At 34.9% G+C, this 19,320-nt stretch overlaps 2 protein-coding genes and 1 long non-coding RNA gene across 5 annotated transcripts in view; 1 reads left to right on the top strand and 2 right to left on the bottom strand.

Annotated features, from left to right (window-relative positions):
• Positions 1 to 19,320, bottom strand: part of LOC127871974 (uncharacterized) — a 341,340-nt gene that overhangs the window by 94,233 nt on the left and 227,787 nt on the right. The window lies entirely within an intron of this gene.
• LOC127871991 (uncharacterized) overlaps positions 1 to 19,320 on the top strand; it is a 77,310-nt gene that overhangs the window by 35,367 nt on the left and 22,623 nt on the right. The gene's annotated exons all lie outside the window — the stretch shown is intronic.
• On the bottom strand, positions 9,489 to 9,889 carry LOC127872014 (uncharacterized). The gene is made up of 2 exons (XR_008045676.1): positions 9,817 to 9,889; positions 9,489 to 9,559 (listed from the first exon to the last, which is right to left on the bottom strand). It is a non-coding gene; the product is annotated as an uncharacterized LOC127872014 (long non-coding RNA).

The following is a 19,320-nucleotide window of genomic DNA, read 5'->3' as shown; positions in this document are numbered from 1 at the left end:
CCTTTGACATAGTGACCTCAAAATCAATAGGGGTCATCTGCGAGTCATGATCAATCTACCCATGAAGTTTCATGATCCTAGGCATATGCGTTCCTGAGTTATCATCTGAAAACCATTTTACTATTTCGGGTCACCGTGACCTTGACCTTTGACCTAGTGACCTCAAAATCAAAAGGGGTCATCTGAAAGTCATGATCAATCTACCCATGAAGTTTCATGATCATAGGCATATGCGTTCTTGAGTTATCATCCGAAAACCATTTTACTATTTCGGGTCACCGTGACCTTGACCTTTGACCTAGTGACCTCAAAATCAATAGGGGTCATCTGCAAGTCATGATCAATCTACCTATGAAGTTTCATAATCCTAGGAGCATGCGTTCTTGAGTTATCATCCGAAAATCATTTTACTATTTCGGGTCACCGTGACCTTGACCTTTGACCTTGTGACCTCAAAATCAATAGGGGTCATCTGCGAGTCATGATCAATCTACCTATGAAGTTTCATGATCCTAGGCGTATGCATTCTTGAGTTATCATCCGAAAACCATTTAACTAATTCGGGTCACCGTGACCTTGACCTTTGACCTAGTGACCTCAAAATCAATAGGGGTCATCTGCGAGTCATGATCTATCTAATGATGAAGTTTCATGATCCTAGGCGTATGCGTTCTTGAGTTATCATCCGGAAACCATTTTACTATTTCGGGTCACCGTGACCTTGACCTTTGACCTAGTGACCTCAAAATCAATAGGGCTCATCTGCTAGTCATGATCAATCTACCTATGAAGTTTCATGATCCTAGGCGTATGCGTTCTTGAGTTATCATCCAGAAACCATTTTACTATTTCGGGTCACCGTGACCTTGACCTTTGACCTAGTGACCTGAAAATCAATAGGGGTCATCTGCGAGTCATGATCAATGTACCTATGAAGTTTCATGATCCTAGCCCCAAGCGTTCTTGAGTTATCATCCGGAAACCACCTGGTGGACGGACCGACCGACAGACCGACCGACAGACTGACATGTGCAAAGCAATATACCCCCTCTTCTTCAAAGGGGGGCATAACAATTGCGTAGGCAAATATGAATGAGTTGAGCCTAGTGGACACCAACACAAAAACTCATCAACCAGTATAAAGCATTAACAAATTCGCCATGAAAATAAGTTATGCTTATAAGAAACAATGTTTCATTATTATTTAAAAGTTATAATCAATTGAATCTGTGATATGTTTCATAAGGGTATATACAATTAATGTGAATTTGTTTTGTAGTCTTATATAAATGCAAGTTTGAGCTACACAAGTGTTTGGTCACATGCGAAATGAGACAGTTTATTAATTGTGTAATTTCAGGAAAAATCCAGATATAGGCTGTTGTCAAATATTTAAATCACTTACAATGAACTGTAACTGAATATATTCACTGAAGTCTCTTTTTTCAAACCATTACTCCATTTACCTCTATTATAGATTCATAGTTTTAGGTCGAACAACCACTCTCAACCTTTTAAAGCCAGAACTTAAAATCAAAGCGCTGAAGGCACTGAATTTGTATGCTATTGCATATCTTAGACGCAACTCAGTTTTCAAAATTATGTTATAGCTTTTTGTATCGCAAGTTTGCAATGAACACAACCCATTCAAATTTATTAAGAGTGTGTCTTAAAGCACAGGTCAATAATGTGGGTGCACTGTTTACCATCGTATTAATGTTATAGAGATAACTTAGACAAAATAACAACACTATGTCTCTTTTTTTTCACAATTGGTTGCTGCACTTGCAACCATCTTTAGAATTTTGGTTGCCTTGCTAAAGAATAACAAGCCTAGAATCATGTAAATGTTGTGTTATGTGTATCTTAAACTTTATAAATTTTCTTTAAATTATTGAGCAACAATTTTGCCGACATGACAGACTTTTAATGCATCTTGTCGTGTTGTGAACCGGAATTGAATCATTTCCTAAGCCTAATTGATCCACAGTCGCCAATTTGTATTCTATGTTTAATTGAATTGAGTTGTTTCAAGCTTTGAAAAAGCTAGTTGCCCTGGTTTTTAGACCAACTTGTGGCACTTGACATTGCAGACGACAGCAATAATTTCGCGCTGTTTCTTAAAGCACGGGTTTTGCATTGCATACATGTATGGTTAATGGTTAATATCACGCGGCTGTAAAAAAAAGGGTGTAAATCAGTTCTATAAATATACATGATGAAATATACATGCACTGGATTTAAATTGGCACCGCATCAAATTGTTAACGGGTATTGTTTGTCACAACTTACTAACATTGCTTTCCACAGGATTTTTTGAGACGCCTCGGGGCCATCATCAGTGGAAGGGGAGGGGATAGGGAGATGAGCCCAGTCTGTACGTTATTTATGACGTTATTTTGGTCCGTTATGACTCTTTAAGAAAAAAGCTATAAAGTCATGGATAACAACATTTATTTAATTGCTGAACGCTTTTTCTCACGCATAGATACGTATAATCCCAACTCGATCGATTCCCCAATGCATCCGTATCAGTCAAACTCGTATCAATTACTGCATACTTACTTCTTTTCCCGTTGCTTTTAATTGCCAGATTATCCGGTATATTTCATCTTTAATAGTAAACTCAAGAATTTCATAAACATAAACATTCGCCTTTTTCTTAAGTAGGAAATGAATTTTGGCATATGTGACTATTAAAAGATGTGATGAAATAATGTCCAATCGAGACGAGGTTTTCCAACTGAACACACGTATGTTGCCTGACTTGCTGTTCAATAAATACACCCACACTTTTCACATGACGTTGAACATGTCTGCAGAGTTTTTGCGCACTTTTTACTGAGACACAGAAACAGCAGAAAAACAGGAAGCGCTGTTTATGTCGCGTTAACATTAAAATTCAGAAGCGTGTTTCGGTTTACATATTTATTTATGCCAATTTGAGAATTCGACAAAACATTTTAGTGGTATATAATGAATTCAACTTAATTCGTTAAAATTCTTTATGAGTCGAATAAATGATTTAACTGTTTTTTGCATACAACGCACAATGTCCAAGAGAGGAGCAAATATGGAATAAATTTCTTGTTCAGAAAAATTCCAGTGGTCAGGGAGGGATTCGAAGCAGGGACATCTCTATCTCTAAGCCAGCATTCTACCATCACACCAATGTTTCCACGCATTTTGTCTGCATAATTTAACTGTACCTTATAGTGCAGGCCTACGAGTGCTGTCCCTCATGCAAAGAGTGCGCTCTCATTGGCCAATATCAATTGTATACAACCATGCTCCGCCCAGCGTAGCTGAGGCAGACTGACTTGCAAAATTCACTACATTATTTGTACGCCTAATCAAATACTTGTTTTAAATGCAAACCATAATTATTTTAAGTTTGTTCTAAAATAACTCTGCTAGAAATCTCAAACAATGGCAGTGAAACAAAATAAAGGTTCAGCCATGGGCCATTTTAATTAACAGACTCAAGAGCACCATTATAATCCTAATACAATTTAGAAAAGTCCACAGCACCTGAAATTACCTAGCACTCAAATCTCCATTTAATATTGTTTTCTTTTCTGTAATTCTAAGGCTTCTAATGCTATCAAGCTGAACTAAAACAACACTGGAGAGTGAATATCAATACAACTATACTGCATTTTATTGAATTAGTTTATTCTAATCAAATATATTCAGACCAGGGCTGGTGACACTATGTTTTTATTTCAGTTTTTCACATGTATTCTTGGATGACAATTTAAACAAGGAAATATTATTGAACAAAAAATTACTCTTTAACAGACTCAAACACCCGTTCAAATTTGTGCATGGGCTTCTGAGTTTCTTAGATAACAAAGCCATTCTAAACCTTGATCACTTTTTCAGCAGTGCCGAATCAATTAAACAGCTTAAAAAATTGCTTCCCTATAGAAAGATCATATTAGATATGATATTTTTCCCTTTTTGCATACTTCTGAAAACAACTATGAACATGTTCAAACTTTTGTTCTTAAAAATGTAGGAATATTAGAGCTTTTGTTTAAAAAAAAGAATGGAAAAGAACGAGTCCAATAAAAAGAAAGAAAAATAGGATAAAAAGTGCCTGCTTAAAACCCTTCACCATGCATTACCGACACAGAGTTTAAACTACAATTAATATTACAGCCCCATAAACCCTCAAAATCAAGGAATATTTTGTACAATATTTAAAAAAATAAAGCTTACACATAAAAAATCAGTGTTGCTTATACCAAAAGCCAAAATTTTAAATGTGGGCTGGTATCCTAGATTTAAAGAGACGAAAAATGCTTTTTGTTAATTTTTTTATGACAATATATGTCATGTGAAACTCCCGCAAAGATATCTGAACATTTACTAGCAAAGGCGAGATTGGGTTTGGGAAGCTGATGAGAACTACGTCAGGCTACACAAGCCAATCTCGTATCATGATAGCTTCTGCGTCTTGAGGTCCAAGGTTCTAGCTTCGCTGCTGGCTTTTTTCTCCTTTTATCTTTTTACTATTTATCATAATTATTTCTACGATTCTAGTTACATGAGTTTTGGTGAAGTTAATTCATTGAATGAAAATAAAGAACATGAATATATCTGTGAACAAGTCCCATTAAGAAACAGACTTGAAAAGAAAATTATTAAGTCTAAGAATGAATTGGAGAAGGCCTATCGCACATCGTCACAGAGCTCCTTACTGAAAACTTTCCGAAACTCCTTCAATTAATAAAATTCCTTAAACTTTTTGTTACATCATGTTAAGGTGTTGTAACATTCAAATGCCTTAATGAAACAACTATTACAATTAATGTTTTACATTGAATAATTTCATATTAGAAGAAAACGTTGCATTTCATTTTTACAATATCATGGGAAATATTCACTTATACAATATAAAGAACAACTAAAGTATATATACTTATTATATCAAATGTAAATAACACTGTTGTATAAAAACAATTTGAGCTGTTTATTGTTAGACCATAATGCATACTATTGTACATTTTTGTTAATTTCAAATGTTTATATCATTAAAAAAGTATCATGCAGCCAAATACATGTACTTGTCATGTTATTCAGTGCCGTTTCCCAATATATTACACAATTTTGAACGCTTATGTAATATACATTACAGGGGACAAAAATACTTATAAATTGCACTCGTCCTGCAGGACAAGTGCATTAAAAATTTCACTCGTCCTGCAAACACATGCACTTGTCCTTTAAATATGTGTGAAAGAAAGTTGGCAAAGGACTGATATGACTAACAATGTTTCCTATATCACTGCTAAAATTCTGCTTACTTAGTTATTCATGCCAGCTGATCACAGAAGAAAGTTTAACTTACTTTATTTATGAGGAACACAAAATAAATAAATGAAGACAAATTATTTTTTTTACTTTTTCTAATGCTTGCGTGCTTTCCATTTCGGATGGTTGAACATCGCTCCTGTCCCCTTTAAAGAACGCTCGTATGTCAGACATTTTTCAGATGAAATTCAGACTGGTTTAAAACCGTACTTCGCAGTAAAATAATTCTTTAAAAAAATCAATACTTACAATGAATGAAGTCAGATGGTTCCCTGTCAACATGGACGCGCAAAGTTAACACCAAAAAGCCAATATTTACTCGGGACACAGTCTCGCATAACAACGCGCACCTGCTGTATAAAAATTTACAATTACGATTTCCGGTTCATTCTCGTTCTACTTTCGGAATAGATATGCTTTAAGAAATGATTTTATTTAATGAAAAAGAGTCTTACTGGTCAGAAAATATATATTTTAACATCAGTTTTTTTTCACTCGTCCTGTAGGACAAGAGCTTTAGGGAAATTCACTCGTCCTTTCAAGATTTCACTCGTCAATACGAGCGGACGAGTGGAATTTTTGTCCCCTGCATTACCAGAAATCATAAAGGGAACTGGAGGAATTTTTCAGCTACAGCTGAAATTGGTCAGCATAGAACAGAACTAACAATCACAGTTTGGTCATTATCTGGATTAAAATATAAATACCAATTTAGTTTTCATAAATTGCCAGATTATGCTTAATAACTAATGGTTAACAAACATGTTTGCTTCAGGTTAATTCGTTCAAAAAAATTATGGTAAGTTATTAGGGATTTATTACGCCCCCATTCCAAGACCCGGGTATGTAGCTTTGCTCATGTCTGTAGGTTGGTTGAATGATCAGTTAATTGGTCTGAAGACAATTTTGTTTTCACACCCTTCTCAAAAAAGTGTGTGAAATGTACGTTTTAAGTACGTTTTGCGTGTGTTAAACGTGGCGGTATTGGCACTGCGTTTTTTGTGCGCTTTTTCTTACCGAGTGAGTTTTTAACAAAAACAAACAAGAAAATGTGCGCTTTTTGTGGATAAATGTAAATGTGCGCTTTATGTGCGTTAAACGTGCGCTTTTTATAAGTGTGTTCAATGTGCGCTTTTATGTGCGTTAAATGTGCGTTAAACGTGCGCTTTTTATATAAGTGCATTTTTGACTACCGTTTATGTGTGTAAAAAGTGCGCTTTTAAGTGCGTTAAATGTGCGCTTTTTGTGTGTTAAATGTGCACTTTTTTCATTTAAAAAGCGCACATTTAACGCACTTAAAAGCGCACTTTTTACCCACATTAAAGCGCACATGTGTGTTAAAGTGCGCTTTTATGTGCGTTAAATGTGCGTTAAACGTGCGCTTTTTATAAGTGCGTTTTTGACTGCCATTTGTGTGTGTAAAATGTGCGCTTTTAAGTGCGTTAAATGTGCGCTTTTTGTGAGTTAAATGTGCGCTTTTTTATTTAACATTTAACTCACGAAAAGCGCAGTTATAACCCACATAAAAGTGCACATGTGTGTTAAATGTGCGCTTTTATGTGCGTTAAATGTGCGCTTTTTAAATAAAAAAGCGCACATTTAACTCACAAAAAGCGCACATTTAACGCACATTAAGCGCAGTTATGACCCACACAAAACGCACAATTTACGCACATGAATGGCAGCAAAAAACGCACTCACAAAAAGCACACATGTGCGTTAAAGATGCATCTTTTGCCTTAACAGTTTATTCATTTATATGCTGTTAAAAGTTTTTTTAAATTCAGATATGCAATAAAAACCAATAATTATATAAACATATATATTTGTGTATTTTAATAATTACAAGATAATTCAATTTTATACTTTAATGTACACCAACATTTTTTAACATACATGAGTAATTAAATATCAATGGCAATTTGATGAAATAAATATAAACATAATTTGATTACAAGAGTTCCGCGGTCGGAGATGACCGCATTGAAGCCGGATTTTTGATTTAAATGACAGGAAAGTACCTTTCGTGTTTTTGTCAATGCAATACTTAAATTACTGAAATATTGTTCAAAGGTCAAAATGAAATGTAAGTACTTTTCAAGGCATGAGCAAACCTTGTGTTATGTTTTAAATGCATGCATATACATGAACAACAATAACATTTAAGGTCACAAATATGAACTTGAATTGACAATTAGGAAAGTTTGATCTCAATTTTTTTATTAGCAAATTAGTAACATATTGTTTGAAGTTTCCATCAATTTCATTATCAAATGTAAGAAAATAAACTTAGATGAAATAATACTATTTATTGTTTTGCTTTCACATACCTACACAGAAATCCAGACATTTTTACATTCAAGGTCACAGTGACCTTGACCTTAGAATGAATGACCTTGAAATGACCAGTGGTCATCTAAGTGTGCTTGCAAACCTTCATGTCAAGTTTGAAGACTCTATGTCCAAGCATACCAAAGTTATAACAATTTTAACATTTTAACATTTAAGGTCACAGTGACCTTGACCTTCAAATGAATGACATTGAAATGACCAGTGGTCATCTTCTAGTACTGGCCAATCTTTATTTCAAGTTTGAAGACTCTAGGTACAAGCATACCAAAGTTATAACATGAAATAAGAACTTTAACATTTTTACATTCAAGGTCACAGTGACCTTGACCTTCAAATGAATGACCTTGAAATGTCCAGTGGTTACTTACTAGTTCTGGCCAGCCTTCATGTCAAGTTTCAAGACTCTAGGTCCAAGCATACCAAAGTTATAACAACTTTAACATTTTTACATTCAAGGTCACAGTGACCTTGACCTTCAAATGAATGACCTTGAAATGTCCAGTGGTGTACTAGTTCTGGCCAACCTTCATGTCAAGTTTCAAGACTCTAGGTCCAAGCATACCAAAGTTATAACAACTTTAACATTTTTATATTGAAGGTCACAGTGACCTTCACCTTCAAATGAATGACCTTGAAATGACCAGTGGTCATCTGTTAATCCTGGCCAACCTTCATGTCAAGTTTGAAGACTCTAGGTCCAAGCATACCAAAGTTATACCATGAAATAAGAACTTTAACATTTTTACATTCAAGGTCACAGTGACCTTGACCTTCAAATGAATGACCTTGAAATGACCAGTGGTTACTAACTAGTTATGGCCAACCTTCATGTCAAGTTTCAAGACTCTAGGTCCAAGCATACCAAAGTTATAACAACTTTAACATTTTTTATATTGAAGGTCACAGTGACCTTGACCTTCAAATGAATGACCTTGAAATGACCAGTGGTCATCTGTTAATCCTGGCCAACCTTCATGTCAAGTTTGAAGACTCTAGGTCCAAGCATACCAAAGTTATACCATGAAATAAGAACTTTAACATTTTCGAGCACGCCGCCACCCCGCCCGCCCCCCCCGCCCGCCCGACAACATCAATCTATAAGCCGAGATTTTTTCGAAAAAAATCCGGCTAATAAATAAACACAAAATAATAGCATACTATAATAACATGTACAGTATATACACACGAACAGCTATATAAATAAGAAAGATGCATATCAATCAAGGCCTGTCAGCATTTCTTTGAGGCGGCGGAGTGCAGCTCTCATCTTTCTCTCCAAGTCTGTTACCAGCCGGTCAAACTTCTTTGCAACTATTATACTGTCATGGCCTTTGCGCCATGCGTCTCGTGCATGATCTCATTTGATCAGGTCCTGAAAGATATTTTATAATGTAAGTGTTGAATATTGCTGTTATGGTAATCTTGTTGCTATAAAAATTATAAATTTAAATCAAAACTAGTTGGTTTGATTGTTGTCTTTGGTTGTTTATTTTGCAATTTTAATCCCCTGATCACATGTGACTTAACGCTTTTCATAAATAAATACGTTTGATAGAAAATACTGTTCGAAAATGTACCAAGATATGTGGTCTCATTTTGCTGTGTGGACTGGTCGGAGTTGTGACACCTTTAAAATGCAATAACCAGTACCCTGTATAGTTTTACCTCTAAACAAATCCAGCTTTTCTTGGTCAAGGAGAGGGCGCGGTTTTCCCACTCCTGTTCTCCTTATGTCGGCCAGCTTGTGCAGGGTAAAACCTGGTATTCAGGTCCATACATCAGGTAGTCTCTCTTTTGCTCCCTTTTTTGGCAGGCGATGCGATGATGCACATTCTTTCCAAAGGATCTTCTGATCAATGTAAATTTCACGGTCACCATGGGGTTTAACCTTTAAATTTAAAAGTTCTCATTTAATATGGGGGAAAAATCTGTTCATTAATGACCAAAAATAGGTATAAATAACTTTAAGATGACAATAACCATAAAATACAGCCATAATAATTCAAATGGTGTTGTTTTTCTTTAAAATTGCATTACATTTACTCATCCATTTACATTTCCCAGTGACAATACATAAATATGATTATGATCATAATTAATTCAATAAACTAAATAAAAAAGGGATGCAGAATTGAAAATACGAACCTGTTACAACAGACTGTTCTTCAGTATTCCAAAAATACAGGCAGTTGTTGAACTAGACCATATCACTTTATATGTCTTGAACCAGCCACTTTTAATCTCCTTTGCAACAAACTTATTGTTGATTTACACATTGTAGTAAATACACATTTTTTCATCACACAATACTTCATGCTGAAAGTATTTCAAGACATTTTACACTAGAATAATAAGTCTTAATTCTAGCTTAAAGTCAGTTGCTGATGCTGCTTGTTTTCAAAAAAATAACTTCCCATCAGTGGTTCTCAAATAGATGGTGCCTGAACAAATCAAAAGTATATCAACACCCCTTAGTTAGGCCAAAGACCTATCAATATGTATATTGATAGGTCTTTGGTTAGGCTTAGATGGAGGACTGATAGGGACTGGCTATTCTCTTATCTGATTCCATGCTGTGTCTAAGCCAAAAATTGCATAATTTGAGAAATACTGATACGGCAGTCATTTAAACACCAAAATATTTATTGAATAATACACAGGACCCTTAACACATTATATTTAATTGTAAATATTTAAATATAGCATGCTGAATGGTTTTAGCAAATAATATTAATAGTATACATATTATTTTAATTGCCTTTTAAAATGTATGTTTATGGTCAATGTGGTAGAGGGTATAAATATCAGTATAAGAAAGGTCAAATACTTATTTATGTTGAGGAAATATAATTGATACTATCAAGCCCACATAATACTTTTGACACTTTCAATATTTTTAATTAGTTACACACTGTCTGATTTAGGTGGAAATTTGTAGAAATGTTTGAGATTAAAACGTAAGCAATAGGGTATGCATTGAAATTGTATGATAAAGTATGTAAACATTAAACAGGTTAATATGGACAACCAGTAATTATTCAAACTGCCCCTTATATTATTACAGGTTACTGAGATATATGTCTATGTTTATTCATTTGATGTAAATAAATTGTGAGAGCCTGCAACAATTTTGTTTCTTGTTCAATTTCTGTACAACATTTGCTAAACGGTTGTTAAAGACGCACTTTTTAAGAAGTGTGTTAAACATGTGTCTTTTTAGATACATCCGTTTAAAACAGATCATATGATAAAAACGCACTTATGAAATAAAAGACTAACTTATGCTTAAAAAAGACGCACATCAAAATAGAAAAACGCACTTTTGTGAGAAAAAACCCACATCTGTAAACCTTAAAACACACTTCTTAGATAAAAGACGCACTTCCTAAATAAAAGACGCACTTCTTAGATAAAAAACACACATTCTGCTCACATCTACACTCAAAAGCGCACTTACAGATGAAGAAAACACACAAAAAACACACTTCCTAAATAAAAGACGCACTTCTTAGATAAAAAACACACATTTTGCTCACATCTACACTCAAAAGCGCACTTACAGATGAAGAAAACGCACAAAAAACGCACTTTTTCACTAAAATAACGCACTTGAAAAGAAAAAATGCACAAAAAGCACACTTAAATACACTTTTGAACACTGAAAACGCACATATTAACAAAAAACACACAATTAACGCACTTTTAAGTGCGCTAAATGTGTGTTTTGGTAAAAAGTGCGTTTTTATTTGACAAGGGCACCGTATGTAGAGAACGCTTTGACATACTATTATGCTAATTAATAAGATGAATACTCTGAATGAGGGGAAGATGCCCATCCATTTTGATTTATGCTAATTAATAAGATGAATACTCTGAATGAGGGGAAGATGCCCATCCATTTTGATTTCAACAGGCCTCGGACACACAGGTTATAACACAAAATGCTTTTTGATCTGTTTCTGAACAATAGCAAGAGAACACTTTGATCTTCAATTATGCAAATTTTTACGATAGTTACTGTGATTGAAAAGAAGGTGTATGGTGTCCGCCTAGCGACTGGGAGGTCAGGGGTTCAATCCCCACCGTGGGAGCGTTATTAGATCTCCCCCAAAGACACCAAGTACTACGGACTCGAGAGCGTTTACATTAGCCTGAGGCTTTCGATGCAATCGAGCTTAAATAAATAGGTTTAAACTAAAGGTCAAGGTTCTGACATAAATTTAGACCATTTCGTTTCCTAATGATTATACCGAGGACGCTTACAACTTTGCACAATGATACACATGTATGAGGGAATGATACATGATTGAAAATACATAATAAATTATTATGGAGTTGCAGGTAAACAGGTCAAGGTCACAAGGGCATGCTATACTAATCTAACTATGAATAACTGCATATATTGACATTTGGTTGCAGGGAGGTGGGTCACTTTTTAATATTTTAGTAATAGTCAACTTCAGGTTCTAAAACTTAACTTACTCTATACAAAAACTCAATTGCAATATTCTCAAACTATGGAATCCGGATAGTGCCATCTATAATCTCGCCCTTCTTTGAACGCGAGACACGACACACGAAGCGATACACAATATATGCATGATATTTTTTTCGCAACAGTCAGGGTGATGCACGATATATTTAATGCGATATATATTGCCCTTGTGTAGGTAGCCCAAAAGGCGGTATATCGTGTTATAAATATTGTGTGTTGCAACGTCTGTCGTGCAAATTATTGTGCGTCGCCGGGACTGTCGCAAAAAATATCATGCGTCGCCTCGACTGTCGCGAAAAATATTGTGTATCGCTTCTTGTGTCGTGTCTCAAAGAAGGGCGAGACTATAGATGGCACTATCCGGATTCCATATCAAACACTGTTTTGAAGTGGATGCAATCCAAACACATTGTTAGTTAAACAGTTTTATTTTATTTTAAAATACATACTTTGTGTGTCTTTTGCCAAGAGATTAAATGATGAGCTATTGAAATTTTGCAAAGACTCAAACAGCTCTGAAAAATATTTGTTAACATGATGCAGGTTAAATATAGGTTTTCAAGCATTAACATCATGCAGTTACCTTAATGCAATAAGAACAAGGGCTGTTTGTAAAACATTCATGCCCCCCCATATGGACTGTCAGTTGTAGACTGGCAGCCATTATGTGAATACGTTTTTTGTGACTGTGATCTTGACCTTTGACCTAGTGACCTGAAAATCAATAGGGGTCATCTGCTAGTCATGATCAATGTACCTATGAAGTTTCATGATCCTAGGCGTAAGCGTTCTTGAGTTATCATCTGGAAACCATTTTACTGGTTCGAGTCACCTTGACCTTTGACCTAGTGACCTGAAAATCAATAGGGCTCATCTACGAGTCATGATCAATGTACCTATGAAGTTTCATGATCCTAGGCGTAAGCGTTCTTGAGTTATCATCCGGAGACCATTTTACTGGTTTGAGTCACTGTGACCTTGACCTTTGCCCTAGTGACCTGAAAATCAATAGGTGTCATCTGCGAGTCATGATCAATGTACCTATGAAGTTTCATGACCCTAGTCATAAGCATTCTTGAGTTATTATCTGGAAACCATTTTACTGGTTTGAGTCACTGTGACCTTGATCTTTGACCTAGTGACCTGAAAATCAATAGGGGTCATCTGCGAGTCATAATCAATGTACCTATGAAGTTTCATGATCCTAGGCGTTAGCGTTCTTGAGTTATCATCTGGAAACCAATATTCTGTGTCAAGTCACCGTGACCTTTGACCTAGTGACCTGAAAATCTATAGGGGTAATCTGCAAGTCATGATCAATGTACCTATGAAGTTTCATGATCCTAGGCTTAAGCGTTCTTCAGTTATCATCTGGAAACCATTTTACTGGTTCTTAGGTCACCGTGACCTTGACCTTTTACCTGGTGACCTGAAAATCAACAGGGTTCATCTGCGAGTCATGATCAATGTATCTATGAAGTTTCATGATCCTAGGCGTAAGCGTTCTTGAGTTATCATCTGCAAACCATTCGGTGGACGGACGGACCAACATGTGCAAAACAATATACCCCCTCTTCTTCGGATAGATGCATAAATATGAAATGCATGTAATAATTGTAAAGGCACTTGTATGGTAGGATTAAATGTTATCATTTGATTTACAGAAAAAAAATATAACCAATATATTTGATTGACATATTAATAAATGTATTCTTATTTTAATGTTGTTTACCCAAACATTTATTGAATATCGAACAATTAATTGTACAAAAAAAGTTTATAAATCATGAGTACATATGGGTACAGTATATCCCCTGGGGTTGATATGGGCAAGCTAACAGGTCATGGTATAAGATTATTTGTAAGCAACAAAAGGTCTACAAGCCTATTTAAATAGACATTAATTTGCCTAAGATAATTATCATCCACTGTATGGGTTCATACATTACCTAATGGTGAGGTCAGGAAAAGTAAAGTAATTAACCCATTTATTCCTAGTGGACTCTCCCATCCTTCTAAATTGGATCCTTCTAAATTGGATCAATTCATTTCCAAAATTAGGGATGTCTAGTATATTTATTTCCATATTTAGAATATTTCTTACAGAAAGTCCTTTAAGCAAACAGCGCAGACCCAGATGAGACGCCGCATCACGTGGCGTCTCATCTGGGTCTACACTGTTTGCCAAGGCCTTTTTTCTAGACGCTAGGCATAAATGGGTTGAGCATTAACCCTTTCCCACTCAGCAGCAAAGTGAAAATTGCTATGTGCAAACAGCATTAAGCCAGAACAGCCTGCAAGTAACTTGCCAGCTGTTCAGGTTTTATGCTGTTTGCTGCTCATCAGTATCTAAGAGTTGGAAATGAAGCATTTAAAACTTGAATCTAGTAAGAAAGGTCTGTAATTAAATTTGACTTTCTTAAGGACTACAAAATTAATTATGTATCTAAGTGGTACAGGGTTAATAAGAAGACCTGTCTCATAAACACTGTAGGTTAACATACATGACAAATTACTTTGAAGTTATTTGAATATCCTCCAATTGAGCATAAAGTTACAACTCAGAAAACAGTTGACATCAGGATGCTCTATTTTGACCTTTGACATCAAACGATGAATTTGCTCTTTAACAAACCAACAGGTTGCTTCAACAACACACAATGTGTCATATACATTCAAAGGTAAATGTAAGATTTTAAGGTCAACGGTCGAAGACATGTTTTTGTCTGTCCAAAGTGATTTCCAGAAACCATATACTATTGGATTGCAATTTTGTGATCATTTTACATGCATTTATTTCTCCATTAAACCTCACATAAAACACATAACATGTTTATACATCTACTCATGTAATGTATATCAAATAGACTCACACTTAGAAAAAATGCTTTTTGAAGCATCATTTTAATATGAATACTAGCAAAAAGTAATTAAAGCTCTGATTAGAACCATACATTTCAATTATTCACCAGCACCCGATTGTATAAACGCTGGTTAAAGTTACCGCTCAGTTACATTCAAACCTTGGTAAGTTTGGGGTTATTCAGGTTCAGTAACCTTCAAGGTAACTCGATTGTATAAACACAATATACCGCAAAGTAACCTAACCGCGCATAGTGGAATTTAACCACCGGTAACTTTAACCAAAACATTCCCACAATGCATTTTCTAATGACGTAATTTTCGCGCGAAGTGTCACGCTAATAAACAGGGACATGAATATTTTTTTTTTTATCAAATTCATTTACAATTCACAATAAAATAAAGTGTACATTTTAACTATGAGTTCATCAAAATGACCAGGGACAAATTGATAATGATGTCGGGATTTGCATCATTTAGCGGAATCCCTGGTGCTTCCAAACTGCAAGAGAGTGCTTGCAAAGACGTCTATTCTTCTCGTTTTCTAGATGTTACATAGAAATTATACATGGTCGTTGAAATATTGTAGCCTATTCTTCTAATTTGGCTTATATCCCGTTTTCATGACTGCGTTATAAAATATTACGGGAAATAATATCTTTAGCAAAATAACGGTTTTTACACATTCAAAGCACAAGATGAGTATATCATTAACTTAAAATTACATCAGAAAATCACTCTGTCTGTAGTCCAATATTGCATATTGAAATTGAGAAAAGTGAGAGTCTTTTTGACGATTTATTATAAATGCAACTTATTTCACATGTAAATGTATTGCATAACGACATTTGAATTGTCAATTTATCACAGTTTCCTTATTTCGCTCAATGTGCATTGTTTATAACCCGTGCATATACTTTTGACATTTTAGAATGTACAACAAGCCATACAAATATCGCACAATTATAAATAATATGCACTATTTGCTTTCCGATTTAATTCACGTTAATTCACGTTAGGCATAGAGATGTGTAAAGTATAAGATGTTAAAAATAGCACCACACTGGAATTCGGAATGTCCCATTTTGTACACGGGTATAATGCACTCATTTATCTGTTGTGTAATGGGATGTTTTCCATTCTTTGTTTATTAAAATATTAAATTATTTCTTGTACAATAAGAGAATTTACCATAGACAAATTAAACATTGTTCAAGTTTAAATATATCTTTGTATGCAGAAATCTGCAAATGCAACTGAGTTCACCAACGGCTATTATTTGATAAACTGCTCCGGTTCATTTTAACAGCAGTAATGTACATAGAGTACATGACGTAGCGTGTGACGAAGAAGAAAGTTTATAGAGTTATTAAACTCATTTGAATATAGTGATAGGATGGCATAAGGGTCTTTATTTAACTTTGCTAATTATTAAAGACCCTAGATGCAAAATCGTCAATTATTGAATTAAATGGATTATTTATGGATTTTAAAGGATTATTAAAGGTAAGATACTAGTTCGAACGTGTTTTGTTTTTTGTTTGTACTTTTGTCGTTCCCTGTTCTCGGAGAAATGATTTTAACATGGGGGCCATTGATGCATCGGATCACACACGGCATACCCATAACAGAATATAAAAAACACGTTCTGTGCGTCCTTAAATTTGTCGTCCGAAGTCGGAAACTGTATTACCCTGTAAATTAAGTCAAATAAAGTTTCAGTCGCTGCAATTTGTTGTTTACTCGTCGAAATTGTGAAGGTCGTCGATGGTTAGCTTTTTTTAATGTCGCGCGCCGCGGCCATTTTGTGTAGGTTACCTCTCAGTTACTCGTACTTACCCACCTAGGGAAGCAGGGTATGTTTTAACTGGGTTTTAACCGATCGGTATAACTAACCAAATTTTATACAAACGCTTACCGACCAGTAACCAACAAGTTACCGACCTTTAACCGCCGGTATGTGTTTAACCGCCGGTTTAATTGTTTATACAATCAGGTGCAGGTTATAAGTATCCTTGTCATATCTCTGATTTCCTAGTGAATAATCTCCACATTTTTAAAAATAGTTTTTGTGCTCTCTTAATATTCAGTTTTATTTCCTAAAGTTTAGAAAATTTAAAATATAAACATTTACCATAGTTAATCAAAGCGCTGAAGGCACTGAAGATGTTCGCTATTGCATAATTTAACACGCAATTCATTTTTCAAAATCAATCGCAAGTTTGAAATGAACACACGCCATTCAGCTTTAAAAAGTGTGTGTCATAGCGCACGGGTCGAGTTTTGTGTGCACTTTTTATCATCCTTATTATTTCATAGAAATAACTAAGACAAAATAAAAACAGCATGCTTTTTTGGAAGTTCTGAAAGCAAAGAAAGTATGATGAAAATGGTAATGAGAACTTAATATAAAGAAAATTTGCAGTCACCATCATATTAAAGGAATATTTTTTCTAATATCAAATGACTATCTCACCAAGAATATAAATTCATAATGAAAGTTCCGTGTACAAAACTTTTGATTTTTGACACCATATACAAATTCAAAATATACAATAATCTTCGTATCTTGTATATGGAGGAATAAAAGTATATAAACATTGCTGTTTATGCTTTACTTGTCAACAACGCTAACATAAACATAGGTATAGAGCACTAATGCGCTTTTAGGCGAAGCTGTTTTCATCTTAGTGACTTTAACATAACGCCAACAGACACGCATGAATATTTTCGAATATTTAATAAGCTGATTCGAGATAAAACCTCTGAATTTTTGCTACATCACTGCGTATGTGCTCAATTCAAAGGATGTAGCACTGTTCAGTGTAAGTAATTCCGGACTACTCTCTGTATGCTCAAACGACACAAATTGTGGCCCTGTTACAATTACGCGTTACAATCCATCTCACAGAATTTCAATTTCGCCTCCAAGATGAGAAAACAATCATTAGCGAAATAGTATAGTGTCACGATAAGAGAAAATCGTTTATTATCATACCACAATGTTTGCCGTACTTGGTCAGCACGTCTGGAAATCATTCCTTAATGCGTCGATAGGCTGCCATTATTAACAAGTTTGCTATTTTGAATTCAATTTTGTATCAAAAAGCATTGTTTTTAAATGTGGGATTTTCAATTCGCAATGAGATTTGTAATGACCATCGTAATGCGAAAATGGGTCTTATTCCATATTCGCCCATCATATAAATAGCCCACTCAGCTATCCCTCCTTCTGGTAAGGAGAAACATAACATATTGAGTGATTTTAAAGCGAACAGCGTCGCCTATGGCCTGACTGCGCAAGAGCACATGTTGGGTTTAACAAACGCTTGCCGAAACGCATAAGACCCATTTTCGCATGACGGCGCTATTGGCGTGTGATTTAAATGTGACGAAAGAAAACTGCGTTTAAATCAAATATAAACATACGATATATTTCGATAATGAAGAAAGATACTCATAACAAGGCATATGAGGACACATATGAAGTGCTCTCCCGTAGTATATTTTTTATTTACTCACACTAATGTGTGGTTTGACAATGCTAACACACATTTCATGCGGTGAATATGCATCTTACAAGTGAAAAACACAACACAATAGTTTAACTTTTGTTTAATTGTATTCAATTATTTAGAAAAGTAAATTGCTTACTTTATTTCAAAGTCGGCGTATACGCCGACTACATTTTTAAAATTGTTATAAATATATTTAATATAATATATTTAGTTGTTTTCGGTTTTAGCGATTATAAAGCATTTTCGAGGTTGCCTATAGTATGCCTGAGTAATTGATGAACTCATATCCAACTGTCAATGTATTGAGAACTGTGAATATAAACAAGCTAAACCTTCTACTAAGCTTCTACTATTGCGTTGCTAGCACCCGTAAATACAAAAGATCGCCGCTATGTGTTGAGAACCAAGAACGCTTTCCAGAAATACCCGATGTAGTAACTTCAACGAGGTTATGAAACAGGTCATTCGTATTATTATTATAAATTATTTGTTATATTCGGGTTAAGCGATTATGATTTTTTTAGTCTATCGTATCGCTGAAGTTATTGTTGAACTTATGTTCAACGTTTTATAAATTGAGAATATAAATAAGCGTCAACTTTTTCCCAAATCTCTCAATTTACGACCTGTACTACGTCATTGAGTTGTATGTGAGAGCGTAACCTATTGCGTTGTTATCGCCCGTTAACTTTCCTTTGTTTATCGACAGGCGCATCTATTAATAGCCTCATATCATGAATGCCAAAACACCCGCGAAAAAGAACCACGTGACCA

The sequence above is a fragment of the Dreissena polymorpha genome, chromosome 3, assembly GCF_020536995.1.
Source record: "Dreissena polymorpha isolate Duluth1 chromosome 3, UMN_Dpol_1.0, whole genome shotgun sequence".
Classification (NCBI taxonomy): Eukaryota; Metazoa; Mollusca; class Bivalvia; order Myida; family Dreissenidae; genus Dreissena; species Dreissena polymorpha.
The sequence above is the reverse complement of the archived record's forward strand: the minus strand, read 5'-3'. Positions and strand labels throughout refer to the sequence as shown.